At 38.9% G+C, this 15877-nt stretch overlaps 1 long non-coding RNA gene across 1 annotated transcript in view; it reads left to right on the top strand.

The window, feature by feature from the left end:
* LOC108445911 overlaps positions 1-15877 on the top strand; it is a 65273-nt gene that overhangs the window by 543 nt on the left and 48853 nt on the right. The window lies entirely within an intron of this gene.

The following is a 15877-nucleotide window of genomic DNA, read 5'->3' as shown; positions in this document are numbered from 1 at the left end:
GAGTGCGTTTGCAGATGGTCCTGTTTGAAGGCTTTTCTGTGTCTTGCTCTGAGCAGTTTTCGGTATGGAAATGACATTGTAACTTAACCCCATTTTCTTAAGATGGTTTATTCAAATCTGGTTTTAATATTGTTCTGTTGTGGTTTAACTACAGGGGTCTAAATTCTGTTTTCAGTGAGGTCATTGTAAATCTAGAATAACAACACCAGAATGACTTCATCATTTACATTCAGCATTGTAAAATCTGTGTCTTTTGTTTGTATTTGTAAGAGGAGGGAGAAAAGTCTGTTTGTATAATGGGTACTGTTGGTAACAGCAAACGTAACCAGCTGGAAATTGCTTACAAAAATTAAAGGCGTTTCTCAGACCCTTTCAAGTATAAGCAGAAAATATTTAAAGCTTATTAGTGACTAACACAGTGTGTCCTCACGTTTGCATGCCTCAGTATGGTTTAGCGACCATAAAATGGAAATGTGATGGCAAAACTGTGTACACAGAAATTAGTTAGAAATGGCTGTGGCGTGTGATGTAGAACAACAAATGGAAATGCATATTACACTTTTATTAGGCATTCCTTCTTTGCTCATTATTTATACTTTGCATCAATCACTTTTAAATCTGCCAGTCGTGCTATCCAGTATATCAACAGTCTCATAAATGCATAGATAAAAATCCATATAGGTAAGAACCCTTGAAGAACATAGCAAAAAACATCCCTTTATGTTGTAAGAAGGAATAAGATTTCAGTACTTTTCAGAAGGTTTCCTTCCATTCAATTTTGCTTGAAAAAAATCCATTCAGCCTCATTCCTCTGCACTCTCACAAGTCAAGTCTCCACTGACGTCAACAGGAGTACCACATAAAGGACAAGTACAGGATTAAACACGACACAGTGTTTGGCATGGTAGGCTTCCTAAAAGATCTTAGGGTTCTTACCAGGGAAATGAAGTCAGTCACAAGCATCACCAAGGGACTGGGATTTTTAGTTACTTGAATCTTTGTTTTCATATCAGTAAACATGTGATACATGCTAAGCACACAGACATACATCCACAAATAGAAGGTCCAGTGCTCTTAAAATCAAATACCTATTTTCCTTGATCATTCAGCAGTACTTGCGGGCTTGAGCCCATGCCAAGGGACTGTTGAGAGCCTGGCATTGACTTGGGCTTGTTGATTCCAGCCTCTTTCTTTTCTGTCTCCCACCTGCATCAGACTCATAATCTGTGACTGTGGTTTTATGGCAGAATGCAGTGCCTCAGAGAAAGCCATAAGCTAGCCCTGAGAGGAAAGTGGATACTAGAAACAGTACAATCGATAATACTGCACATGGGTGAAGCTGCAAGGCGTGCTAGCAATAGCAAAAGGACACAATACACATCAGCTCAGTGCCTGCAGCAGTTCAGGCTTCTCACAGAAATCCAGACTATGCTCCATGAGGCTGCTCTTCTCTGCCACAGTTGCCATGAAGTCAGTGGAATGACGCACACCAGTGAGGCCTACTTGGATGTACAGAATGTGTAGGAGCAGTTCCTAGAGCACATGTTCCCAAATCCTGTGGCAACAGAAGCATTATAAATACATTTCAAGCAATACAAATACAGGGAACAGATTAGGTAGTTACTGTAGCCATTCGATTACTTGTGATTGACATTAATATTTTGGGTAGAAAAGATGCCAGTGTAATCTTGTCTCCCTTTTTTGTCACTACTGGTACCACATACTGGGAAGGTTTTTGGAAACTAATAAAACCAGATGCTATTCTTCATCTGTCCTCAATTTCTTAGAGTCAGATCACATCTGAATGTGGTAAACAAATGGGTGTTTCTAGATTTGATGGTGCTTTTGAATCATATTAGTAAATACAAATAGAAGCAGCATCAATAGCTTTAGTAAGTGCAAACTCTTCACTCACTCAGATACCTCCGTGTCATTTATGGTACTCATTCATGGGCAAAGGACAGTACAAAGCCCGTATATCACTTAGGCCCCACTTGAATTCTGCTTTGAAGCTTTACATGTCACAGAACATTTATTGACTCTGTGCACAGGAAGGGCACATCCTGTTTGTGTATGTTTTATGAAATTTCCTGAAATATATTTTTATTCTCATTATTATTACTTGTGAAGCACAGAAAATGTCAGTACAGATGGAAAATGACACAGATTCTTCCATATCAAAGTCTTTTTTTTCCTCAGTAAATTGCCTACTTCTAGTAGTACTCTGGCTGCAGAAGTGATGATAGGTCACACAGGTTTTAACCTGCTAGACAGTTTCAGCAGAAGTGCATACAATGATTATGCTGTAAATCTACCGTTTAATTTTCATGGTAGATTTTCAACTCCGAGAATCTATTTGTGGGCTTTTTTTAACATTAACAGTCATGTTACTGTTCAGTGCCAAGCAAGATGCAGAAGAACCCTGAAGTATTCTGATTCATTCCAGCAACTGTGAAAGTTAAATGCAATTATGAAAATAAAGGTAATTTTTGGTCCTTCAGAGATGTCAGGTTCCAGTCCTTTCCTGAATTACAAAAATGATGCTTTACTACTAATTTCTAGTGAGAGACTAATGCAAGTACTAGCAAGGCAAGCTTCATGACATGTCCGTGCAGTAGAAAAAGCCTGATTGCCTCTCTTGCTGACTTCTAACTATTGCTGATACAAGCTGCTTTAATGCATTTTGATACACTTTGAAATATACCATATTTAAGTAATCTCTATTGTAAAAATGAACAAGCTTGACTACATGAATAAACTAGTTTCCAGACAAAAACTATTTGTCATGGTTCAGTGAAATTACATCCACATAATAAACCCCCGTGCAGTGTAAAATTAATGTCAATAAGGACATTTTAGTTAAGTCCTGCATCTTTAGGGAAATCTGTGTGTGTGTGCCTTCTCATACCAGGCTAATGTATTGGTTCACTAGCTGCCACGATGTTTTGAACTGTCTCACAACCTGGCCTTTAATTGTCTGGTCTTTACAGTTCCAGGTGCCATTTCCTTGTTCATGTGATAGTGTGCCTTCCTCCTCACACATTAATGTATCCGTGGTCATCATCCTGACTTCTCACTATGTAGCTTTTTGTAAATATACTCCAAAATGTTTTGAAAACCTCAGCCTCCTGCAATTGGCATGGTGCATGCAGTGAACCTAGGTCAACTCCCACTGGAAGTCTGTTACCAGGATGCACATGAGCGTATTGCAAGGCAACAGCAGCAGCAGCAGCAGCAGCTCACCAGTCTGACAGTACAACACTGCACGTGCAAAGGATTTAAAACTGGTTTATAAAATAATCAAAGCCATCAACTTCCAGCTGGTCATGGGGAAGTCACTTACTATTCCTCTGACAAGAGGTGCCAGCACTATTTGGAGAATAGAGGACATAATGTTAACTCTAGAGTTCCTGCCTACCAAGGTCAGCAAGTTATAGATTCTTCTTTTTAAAAGTTACTAGCATCCAAAAGGTTCTTGCTTCTGAAAGTCTCAGTAAGTTCTGGAACCAAAAAGTTACATTTGGCTAGAACATAAAATATTTTTATTGTACTGGTACACTGACTGGTGAAAATGAAAGGCTTTTCTCTGCTGTAGTGAAAAATAGTTGATGTAGCACATACTCATATTTGGACTCACCAAATATTACAGCTTTAGGAACATTAAAATGAGTGCAGCATGGGTGAGAAGGGAATTCTCAAAAGACAGAACAAAGAGTTTCAAAGTAAACTTTTGTATCTTTCTAAAAGCAAAAGAAAAGGTAGGAAATCAGTTTATGAAATTGAACTACAGAAGAGGGAGATGGAAACAAAAAGAGAGGAGGACCTAATTATACATGCTACGAGATAGCTATGGGAAAAGGATCAAACCTTACCTCTATGTACAGCTGAAAGAAATAAAGAAAATAGGTTTGTGAGAAATTTAGTATTTACCTTGGTGCCAACTATTACCATACAAATGTTCATATACATAAATAATTGTATGCATGTAATTCTGCTGGGTTCTCTGATGAGTTTATTAATGCCGTGTGTCCTGCTAAATGTAGATCAATTAAATCACCTGAACTTAAACCACCAAAACCAAACATATCGCTTTCACCTTGATTGCAGGTAAAAATGTAAAATGTAGGAAGAGATGAGATTTGAACTTCTGTGACAACTTCTTACTTTTATTTCAAATTAAACAAACCAAACAAAAACACAGAGCACACTGTGACGTATTCTATTTTTGTTATTAGAGACCATGCCATACTCTGCTTTTGTTTGCTGGTTGTGTAAAGTGAAGGCACTGGAAATAGTATTCAATGAGATACCACTGTAATGGGTATTCTAAAATTTACTTTACATGAGATTCTATACAAAGCTCTTATTTTGAACACAGGAATGCTGCTTCTCAAGGTACAAGAAAATGGTGACAAGTTCCTCTTTTACCCTTTGAAAGAACTTTCTACTCCAGCTATAGACACTGTCATGAAAATGCTCATGGGTTGGGAAAACCAATGCTAAGCACACAGAGGGACTATGAGCTGTGTGAAGAGCAGTGACCAAGGAGAGCTTCCACAGGAGCTCTCTGAGTTGCCTGCAGGATGGGAGGGAGTTAGATGGTGGCTGAACACCAATGACTACACTGTGCAAAGCTGCCAAGTGTCATGTCACAAGGGAATAAATACTGATTTTTTCTTTAGTTTCTCTTGCTCAGGTTTCACATCCAAATGAGAAGGAAATAGCAGAGCAAACCCTCTTAATAACAAAAGACCTTCACATGAATCTGTGTCTTTTGCTATCAATGGGTGTAAAGAAGAAGGATGGATACAAACCCTAACCTTTGATCCAAAGCCTGCACCTGAGGCCTCTAGTTCAAATGAAATACTGCAAATTGAACTGGACAATATTAGCAGCTATGTGAATCTGTCACTGAATTGGAGGTAGTTTAAAAGTAGCAATGAAACCTGCCAAGGTTTGCAAATACTTAATAAATCAATGAAATGGCCACATAATGCATACCTCTTTTTTGGTCCTGGGAAAATAGTTGAGTTTTATTTTGATAAAATATCTGTTGGTTCATTTAAGTTTCTGTCTAGGAAAAACTTACAGTAAGATATTGAGAAATCTCTTTTGCTATATATTTCTACATCAAGCTGCCACTAAGTGAAAGCTTCTGCATTCTCTGTGAAATTCTGTGATAGGCTGACATATTGGGCAAAGGACCTTCAGATTCTCTGGGGTTAAGTGTAAGTCCGAATTGTAACAAGCTTGTGTCTCAGAACTAATGTTTCTTTCTCTACACTATTAACTGCTCACTCATTCTTTTCTACCTGGGTAAAAAATTAACATTATTGTCCTACTTGTGTCAGCATTAGATGCCTTACTGAGTGATAAGGAAACAACCTCGTGACTTCAGCAAGAATTCTTTGGAACCTTTCCCATTCTTATATGCATATACTGATTTTTGGACTTTAAAGGCTACAGAAACCAACAGGAAGTGCACACACTATTGTAGGCTGGTTTTGTTTACATTTCCTCTCCTCCACTTTATCTTCCTTTCTCTTATTCCAGAGAGGTATGAGACATGCACACACATACACAAAGACATAATTTTTCAGATTTTTACATGATTCCAATGCTAGGCTTTTTTAAACTTTGTTTTAGGGAGGAGAGAGCTGTACTGCATTCAGCAATGATGAACAGTAACTTCACTCATGAAAAATGAAAATAAACTCACCTGCTTTATTTTTAGGGTCTTTTTGTTTTTTAAATTTTTTTTGGTTTGGTTTGGTTTTTTATGTAAGATACCTCAGTATCTGGCAATGGAAAATTTGGTATTGGAAAATCTGGCAGTAAAATATTGTTTATTTAAAAATAAATTCTATTCACAGAAATTGAAAGAGGAAAGCTCATTATGGGTACTATGTATGGTTAAGGCTTTGTATTTACTCAGCCAAGGTTTAAGCCCAAATTGGTGGGTTTAAACAGCTTAGTACAACAGCTGCTATCCATCTCACAAAGTTCAAATCAGTTCAACCTTTTCACTGGCATATGCAATCAAAGCAAACTGTAAAGCCAGCCTTGTAGAACAAGCTAAACTGTTTTCAGCACAGACTGAAAAAATAAAAAGTTCTTTCACATCAGTTTTCTGAATGTTGACCCGTGGAGTTGCTGATAGCTTCCTCACCCCTTGACATAAAGTACTGGGATAACTGTTTCAGATATGTTATCTCTCAAACAGTTTAAACTAAGGATAATACTTCATCTCCTACTCATGTCAGAGCTTGACCCCAGAATGTCCCCTGCAGATTAAGGCCTGAGGTGGTGTGAAAAGAAAAAGCAGTACAAAGCTGGCCGAACCAGTTTTTAGTCAGAAAGTCATTGAAAAATCAGCCCCTGTCAGTGGATAACATCACTGGTTATCCTAGCCACGTTTAAGGCTTTGTGTTGGAATGGATATTGTCTGCTCTCCACCCTATTCCTTTCTGTGAAAATCTTTTACATGCTTTTCCATCCTGGAGTGATGTGGATTTCATGGAACATCTCTTCTACTTGCTTAGGATGCAGCTACCTTGCAACAGCCGGGCTAACTGAAAATATTAGTGTCACCCTGCAGCACTCTGCACAAATTAGTAAAACATCAGTGACAGAAGTCAGCTTTTTGGTTTTCTTTGGAAAATACAGTTTTAGGTAAAGTGAAATTGCCTACCTGCTGCTATTAGAGGAATGGTAATTATCTTCAGAAAGAAGCAGTGGGGTGACAGTATTTTCAAAAAGCATAGGAAAACAGAAAAAATAAAAGTTCAAGACTTTTTATGTTTTTAGCCTTTTAAGATGCTTACTTTGGACTAATGTAAGTTAGCACCCATTAAAAATAAAGATTACTGTTAGAAGCTCATCAGAGTTTAGACACTTTACAAAGTCATGGATTTTAAAATGCTTCTACAGAGTTCTTTTTGTTATTCATATCTGTCCAAGCTTTTTTATTTTTCTGAAGAAGTAGAAAATGGAGGAAAATTAAGAATCCAAATTCATCTCTACTTTACAGCTAGAGGAAGACCCTACTTGTAGGTAGAATGCAGGACTTGATCTTCAACAAGAATGAATACAAAGTACATACTTTGAATTTGGATTGCTCTAAACTAATCAAAACTGAAAACTACAGTGTTACCTGAATACTTCTAATTTATCATATTCTAATTTATTATGTAGCTCACAAAGTCAACTTTTCCACTCAGAAAGCAAAGTTCAGTAATGTAACTACTGTTTTTATATTTCTCCATTTTTCATGGTGTTTCTTGCATGCAACTCTGAAAACTTCTGTTCAGTAAGCATTAGCATTAGTCAGCCTTCTTAAGGATTCTGACTGGATTAGTATTTTCCCAGGATTGATATACTACACAAAACTGGTATGATTATGCAGCTCATTGTAAAAAGCCTTTCAAAATGTACAAATAACTGTACATTGTGTACCAAATTGTCTGCTATTAAAGGTAACAAGTGCAAATAATGATGAGCAGCTACCACCTCTTTTATATCAAAGCATTACAGAAATTATGTTTGCCTTTAAATTCTAAGTGGCTTTCTATATTGGACTGGCAGCAGGATATAATCTCTTTCCCACCACTTGTTTTGAGCTGAACATTCTTCAAAGAATGAACTCAAACTGAATTTAGACATAGAAATTAATTGCATCTCATTGCCAGAGTTCAGAGGAGAAAGAGTTGCTTATAAAAGCTGATTTTACCAAGAACATGGTTTTGGTAGTCATGACTTTGTCTGTCAGCAATTCCCCGGGAAACAGGCTTGGCTGACCAGTTAAACTATGTGTGTGGCTTTGTCAGAATGCACAGCTGACATTTTTTGAATAATAATTTTTAACATGTAAATTGTTGGTTACAAAAATGGTGAAAACCCCTAAATAATAAGTTCACGAAATTGGAGACAGTAAGCACAGGGATGTATTGACCCAGAAGAAATCCACGATGGTGCTGTATAAGATGTTATAGCTCTCCCACTGTCAGTGATGTGTTGCAGTTGCCAGCGCTGGGGACAAATCCAGTAGAAAGGGACGCAGGCAGAAGGATGGTAACATGGGGATAAAGCTGTGTACAGCCAGCCTAGAATACAGGATGCTGTAAATAAAATCAATAAAAAGACAACAATGCTCTTCTGTGCTTGATAACTTCCAACTGGGAATTAAGACTACTAGATAAACTTCTAAAAATGGCCTATTTTCCTAAAAGACATCACATGCTGTGTCTGCTGATTTTTTTTTTTTTTCTGTGATCAAAACCAAACATTATGGCAGTCAGTTACAGCTACCATTGGAAATTTCTATGCACAGAGCAGAAAATTATGGAACCTCCTTCCAGAATGCAAAGTAACACTGCAGGGCAACTGGCATAGCTGCTGTGCTGAATAAAAATAGCTAGTGAGGTTGACTGTGCAAAGTCACAGAGACTATGCTTTATTTGAAGAAACAGCTCAGATGAGGCTTGTCATTTGACACAGGGATGGTTTGACACTATGAAGTGGAAGCATCCAAGCTGATTTGCCAGCAGTAATAAGGCCAGTCAGCTTCTGTTTGAAAAGGAAACCAGCACTTCTCAGACTTGTTATCTTGGTCAGACATACTTGCTGACAAACTGGATTTAAGGTCGTTTGTCACTGAATCCAGATCAAGTTGTATGACATGAAAGACTTCTGTGGTAGAGCACCACTGTTACAGTATTCATACACTGCCAATACTTATTTTAGGAAATCAAAAAGCAGATTTCATGCAAACAATAGGAATTTTTTTAATAGCAGTTATCACCATAGAAAGACAGGAAAAGGAAGAAATAAAACTTAATACATTTACATTGCTTCAATGAGTTTATTAAAACCTCTGATGCAATCAGAAACCCAGACTTTGAAGATTCCTGCAAAGTCTCTCCTGTCCTAGAGCAGTTATTAATTTTGAAGTATCTCCATGATGAGATGCAAGGTAAAGTTCAGTCAAGCTTTTTCAAGCACTTTGTTTTTATAAGGAAGATTAAAACAGGATGCATCTTGAAGCACATCCTGCTTGTCCTGCTTAGGCCATGAGGCATGATGATCTGCAACCTCCAAAATAGGTCCTCAGACTCAATTTAGACTGCAAAAGTCTGGGTTTTTCCAAGCACCTTTGTAGAGGGATTAATAGGAAGTGTTCATGCTAGTGATTTAGTTACTGAACAACTCTGAATAAATTGCTAAGACTGTTTATCAGAAAGTTCTGGAAAAAAGTGTGTAACTTTCGTTTTGTCTCCATCAATAGAACCGAGTTTTAAGTCATTAATGAGTTTGCTTAATTTAGAAGCACCTTGTCATTAGAGACACACAGGTGATCTCCTATAAAAGGAAAGAACCATCATTTCTGATGAATTTTCACAGTGACTATATGGTCAACACAGGACCAAGCTCTCTGCTAGAGTAAAGCTGTACCAAGCTCTTGTACCTACCTCTCTGCTAGACAAGCACAAAATCTGGCTATTTAACAGAAGATGACTTCTCACAACCAACATTGGCGAATTTATAAGGTGATATAACAAGCTGATCTATGATGAAGCCTTGCAGCACACTGACTGCATTATCATCAAGACATTATTGAGGATAGTTCCATCGTGATGGGCAAAACTCTTAACACAGTTTGAGGTGTGAAGGACTAAGCAGCTCTTAAAAAAAAATTTGAAAAGAAGACTCATAGCTGATAACAGTGAGAGCCAGGAACTGGTGAGCCACAACCCAAAACTTCATTTGACTGGTCATGAGACATGTACCAGATCCTTTGAGAAGCTGAGGGAAGGGAGAACTCTGGGGATAGTTCACACATGACAGCAGCTTCTCACCGTGAGCAGGGCCAGGTTGTGCTTGCAGCATGTACACCAAGTGCTGGTGTGACTAGCTGGATTCATCAGCTTGTACCAGCTCACTTCTTCCCACAGCTAGGGGCTACTCATGAGATCCTACACTAGCACAGACTCCCTGTCAGTCCAATGGCACACTCCTCTAGCGTGGAGCTGTGCCTGAATTGCTGGCAAGTTACAGGGAACTTACAAGCCAAATTACAGCCATCTCTGTCCCAAAAGACACAATTGACTAAGTGTGGTTAACATCAATTCATATCAATTATTTGCTGCACAGAATAACGGAGACTGAGATAAGGCAAAAGCCCCTTTGGGCAGGAATAGCTTTATTTTGGACTGGAGTGCACACAAGGCAAAGGACTGATCAATAGTGTTGGCAGAAACAACAGCTGCAAACAGAAGAGCTCTGAACACCACTGCAAGTTGTGCAATACTGGGCGTTTATTGCATATAGACTGGCACAGCCAGTTGTGCGCTCCCTGACCTTGTTAACTCACCCTCTCTGCCTCATGATTGTTCTTTACAAGCGATGTACAACAGTCTGGCATTTCCCCACAATAAGGGTCCTGGGGAAAACATTACTCAGGATCCACCTGTAGCAAAACTATTTCAGACCCAAGAAGCTACTACGAAACTGAATGCCACTCTGGACAGTAACTATATGGCACTTCACTAGCAAATTACTATTTTTTCAATTATATAATTTGATCAGTTACAATAACATTCCAGAGGCAGCCTTACACACACACACAAATATAAAACTGTCTTTATAATTACTTTTACAAGAATCTGTAATTGTTCCCAGGAAAAAACTGCAATAGAGCCAAATTCAGAATGCATGGATTTTTTTAATATGACTATTACATACGAAAACTCGGTCTAAACTGTATTAAGGGCAAAAACATAGAGTGATATTTCAAAATTTAAACTGTCTTATAAACAGGCTGTTTTAAGATTTTAAGACACCTCTTAAAATAGTTTTATCAGAAAAAAAAATTAAATGAGGCTTAATTCAACATTTTTGGACTTTCTGCTTGATGACATTTTTATGCATCAGCTGTATAGTTTTTGCCAATAAACTCCTTTAACTGATAAACAAACTATATCTTCTCTGAAAAATATTGCCCATGTCCCTTCCAGATGAACAACCAACATCACTCTTAAATCCCTCCCACTTCTCTTGTTTGACTTTACCTCACAAAAGAATAAGGTAGTAGGTGTGGATAGCTCAGAATTATGTATATGGGATAATCATACCTTGATCTTTGTTAAAATTCTAAGTACAGAATTATGACAGACTCGATAAGGAGATTTTATTCAATGGCTTCAGTGTAGGCCTTTCATATCAATTTGTGTCCTCTTGCTTGGCAGTATTGGTAAAAATGACCCTAACTTACCTGCCAGCCTTAGGTTTGGTCAGAACGGAGACAGAACTCAGGAAAGGAATTTGTATTATCAAAGTCTATCATCTCTACCTGCTCTACAGCCTGCCTATTAATATATTCATGCCAGCATCAAACCTCCTTAAATGCTATGCTGCATTTATCCATCATTATATACCAGGAAGAGTCTGTGTAATAGCAGCAGCACATGACTGCAATGACCTAATTAAAAAGGAATTATTTTTCCTTGAGAAGACAGATAAGAGATAAGAGGGTATCCTTTAGTGTCAATAAAATATGAAATAGACTTGACTGCATGGGATTCGGCTTTGAAACAACCTAAATATTTTGTTTGATTACAAAGTATTTAATGGCTTGTGGATGTGGTATTGATCTGAGACATCTATTTTATGCTAGTATTTGTACAGGAGATGAACAGGTTCTTTTAGCTTAAGTGTTCTTAACATAAAAGGCTGATTCAGGTAATAGTGTAGACACAAAATATAACATAATTTACCTTTTCTCCTAACTGGCTCCTACTTTAGCTTCCAAGATTCATGAACTAAATGCTGGTATTATTAGTATGTAATTTTTTCTATGATTTTTATTCTTTAATTCAAGTTTCTTCTCTTTATAAATTATGCTTATTTCAGTAAATACTATTCAGTAAATATGCACATTTCTTTTGAAGCATCTCAGTCTCTGTCCACTCTTAAGTCAATCTTTCTGATGTGCCTTATTTTCATTCTACTATCTAGAAGGGTCCGTTTTGGAACTGACATTTTCCTTTCTCCAAACTCTCTGCTATATTATTATCTTTCTCCTTTAAGAATGCCTCTCTTTCCTTTCTCACTTCGAGTCTACTTCTGTGGCTAATTAATGGAAATTATCCAGGCCTTTTGTCTCTCTTTCTGCAAATACTCAGCAATTCATCTTGCTCTGGTTTTCACTGTGATTTGATGGATTTCTGACAATATCAGTTCATGCCTTATTTTTCAGCCATCTTAGCTTGTCTTTTGATCTTCCTGGCTGTTTCCTAAAGAGCTCTGCTTGAACTAAATATGTCATTTCTACCTCTTTTCTCCCTGACATTTTCCATAGTGCACATGCAATATTTGACTCTTCTGGAGGACATCTAAACTCTTCCAATAAAAGACTTGTCTACATCACAAGCACTTTTATTGTTAATGACATCTATGCTCCAATCCCACAACTATGATTTCAACACCTTTATATGTCTGCAATGATAGATAGCAGCCTGAGTTAGCAGACTTACCTTATGGGATAGTAAGATCTGAATTGGCAAAATAATTTTAGAAGAATATAACTGAGTTAGAAAACTAAAGCTTACCTTCTTTTTTTCCCATAATTTCTCAGTTAATGGCTATTGTCATGCAAGTTATTGTTTCTCTAATGGAACACTTACTTTAACTATGAGGAAAAGGCAAGTATATACCTTCCCATGCTGCTTTTCCTTTCCTAACCCCACTGATGTCCCCTTAATCAACACACTTTCCTACCAGAAAGAGAAAAAAATTTCAGTAGTCAAGCCCTTCCTGCATTATGCTACCACTCCATTATAATACCACTGTTGCAATTTTACATGAATAAGCCCTGTGTAGGTGAAGGCAATAATTTTCTAAAACTGGTGAGAGACAGTGGGTGCAGAAAAACTCAGACCATGATAAGTCTGTTTAATATGTCAGTTTTCATTCCTACAGTTATCAGGGATCACAGTCTTAGGTTGCACAGAAAATGTCCAGGAAAACAGGATAAATAGAAGCAAGACAGAGTAGATGAGGTGGTTCCGAATTCATAAATCACATGTCTGAAATGCTCCCTGTGACCCACTTTTATGAAACTCAGGGAGCAGCAGTCAGCAGTCAGCAGGTTTCACTCTTTTTTCTTTTTTGCAGGTTGAAGTACTGTGACTTTTCAGCCCTTCAGACCCACTCCAGATCATACAGACATTATTGCATAGTGCAAAGTGCAGGATTTGGACGCTCTTAGGGCTGCTGGGGAACCAGAAATTCCAGGCATTTGGGGAAGGGAGGTATAAACAACAAAACAATAAGCTCATGTGCTCAAGCCCCTGCAGCACAGTACAAGGTGTGCTAAACATTTTATCAGGGTGGAGAGGGGGGGTAGGAAGGTCTCTGCAGAAAGCCAATGAATTATTGCTATTATACAACTGCTGTTAGGCAGGCTGCCTGCAAGCTTTTGTTGAACTGCCGTTTCATGAACTTAGGGTTAATTATTTCACTATGTCCTGCTGTACTTGTATTATTTTTCTGGCTACTTTTCCTCTATTTACTTAATATCTTTTGTTTTCTTGCACAGTTTTAAGCTTACAAGGAAATAAATATAGATATTTGAGCATAAAAGTTTCATGAAAATTCGAGGATACATCCACACCTTGGAATATAAACCTAGCTTTATTACACAAAATCTGTAAGAGAATTCAACATAAATTGATGCTAGCAGAAGAAAAACCCTCAACAATATGCAGATACAAAAAGAAAATATTTTCTCCATAAAATGCAAGGACAATGCAAAGAATGCAAAGACATACCTAGTCACAGTTACAGCAGCTCCATTTTCTAGGCCTCCTACATAACTTGGAAACTAAGCAACACCTAGATAAAATCATGCATCAGATGACCTCTGTCAGTAAAAACATATATGTGTTCTCATTCAGTCACTCACAGATTTCACTTTGACTTCAACAAGTATTAATTATCTTGGGTGTATTTTCAAAATCTATTGGTGTACAGAGCAGATCAGATAATCCAAAAAACATAGCATACTTCCTATTTTGATAAACAAAGAAAGGAGAAACAATAATAATAAACTCACTGAGGCACAAAATCACAGATTTAAGGGAGGTAGGGAAGACATTGTACAGGGCAAAATGTCATACAAAAGAAATCATGCTAAATAATTGTCATTAAATGCAACAGTTCTAGAAAAAAGCTCCAGCTCTTGAGTTTTATGGCAATGTTCATGTTTACCTCTGAGGACAGAGAAAAACAGTGGCTTGGCCAGCACCAGGTGCAGCCGAGCTCTCTGTGGTTTTCTTCCTGCCCACCCTGAGAGACCTGGCAAACGAAAGCAGGTTGGAACATTTCTTCTGTGGCTGTGCAGAGGTCCCATTAAGAAAACTTCTGTAATCACCTGCCACTGCTGCTGGGGTCTGCCAAGGAGCAACTGGAGAGAAGCACTTCCTACAGCTTTACTAAGGCCACTTCTCAGTTCAGATAAATTCTAAATCAATCTATATTGTGCCAAGGGGATATTGACTTAGAATTATTCCCAAAGTTAGAGAAAATATGACTTATCTAATAGAAATAGTTCCTCCATTGTTTGGGGGTTCATCTTTATTCCTTTTTTCTTTCCTCAGATAAAAGGACTTAAACATGTGTGAGAGATAAAACTGTCTCTCATTTACTCCCTGAAACAGAGCAGACAACATGCCATACCAGATCTGGAAGCCTGGCCCTGCTGGACCTTAAGCAGGAATTTCAGAACCACAGGTCCATGACTTTTTGGGTCTTCAACCTGTAGCAGAAAAGCCTTGCAAGCTGCTCTGCTGATTTAGGCTTTACATTTTAAACCCTGCCATCTAACACCAGTGAGTCGTTCTTCTGCCTCTGACAAGGTTTATAAGGCTCGTTTCTGGCTGCATCGTGGAAATTTTAACTACTTGGATATAGTGTGCCTAGCACAGGGCATACCGAGTAGGAGAGCATCTGAAGGGCTACAGGAAAATGGCACAATAGGGCTGTCCCAAGAAGACGCCAAAAACAATGGAGCTGAAAACCACAGCATATTCAGAAGGCACAGTCTCAGCTGCATTTGCTGGTGTCTGCCTGCATTATTACTGTCGCTCAGATGTGCATATAAATGTGGTTTATGTTCTATCTCTACTGCACTGGGTCTTGTGACTGCATGGAACTCTTATCAGTGACGACACCCCTGTAGTGACGAGAAGTTTCTCTGAAAGGTGAAAGCAAAGGTCTACATTTGTGCTATTAAATCCAACGTGCATATATGGGGGAGGAAAGCTTATACCAAACATAAACACACTGCAAACGCCCGAACACGTCCCGGCCAGTTCCCTCCGCTGGGAGTTCAAATCCTCATTAATCTGCTCCCTGCTTGCAGCTCACAACCGATTATATCTCCCCGTGCCCCACATCTCGGCCCACACGCTTGGCTGTGCCATGGGGTATGCTCAGCCCAGTACGACGATGGCTATTCAGGCTGCTCCCCAAATCCCAGGCTGCTCCCCAAATCCCAGGCTGCTCCCCCGCTTCCCAGGCTGGGCCGGTGGGAGAGGGCAGAGCCTGCGCCTCGGCAGAGGCCGGGTTTCCCCCTCGTTCAGCGCCACAGTTCGCACCGGGTAACTCGGGACATGTACTGGGGACCGACAGAGCGGGACACGAGCGGACAGTGGCTCAGCCTGCCCATCGCCGCATTCGCTTCTCCGTATGATGAACTGCACTGTCACAGCAGGCGGCCGGTGCTCTTCACAGACCGTCGGGAGCGCTGCCCGGCGGGCTGGCATCGGGGCTCCCGGCAACTCCTACGTTGAGACTGCCCGTGAGCAGGGAGGAATGTGGC

Source organism: Corvus brachyrhynchos, unplaced genomic scaffold, assembly GCF_000691975.1.
Source record: "Corvus brachyrhynchos isolate BGI_N302 unplaced genomic scaffold, ASM69197v1 scaffold293, whole genome shotgun sequence".
Taxonomy (NCBI): domain Eukaryota; kingdom Metazoa; phylum Chordata; class Aves; order Passeriformes; family Corvidae; genus Corvus; species Corvus brachyrhynchos.
Note: the sequence above shows the minus strand (reverse complement) of the source record. Positions and strands in the feature narration are given on the sequence as shown.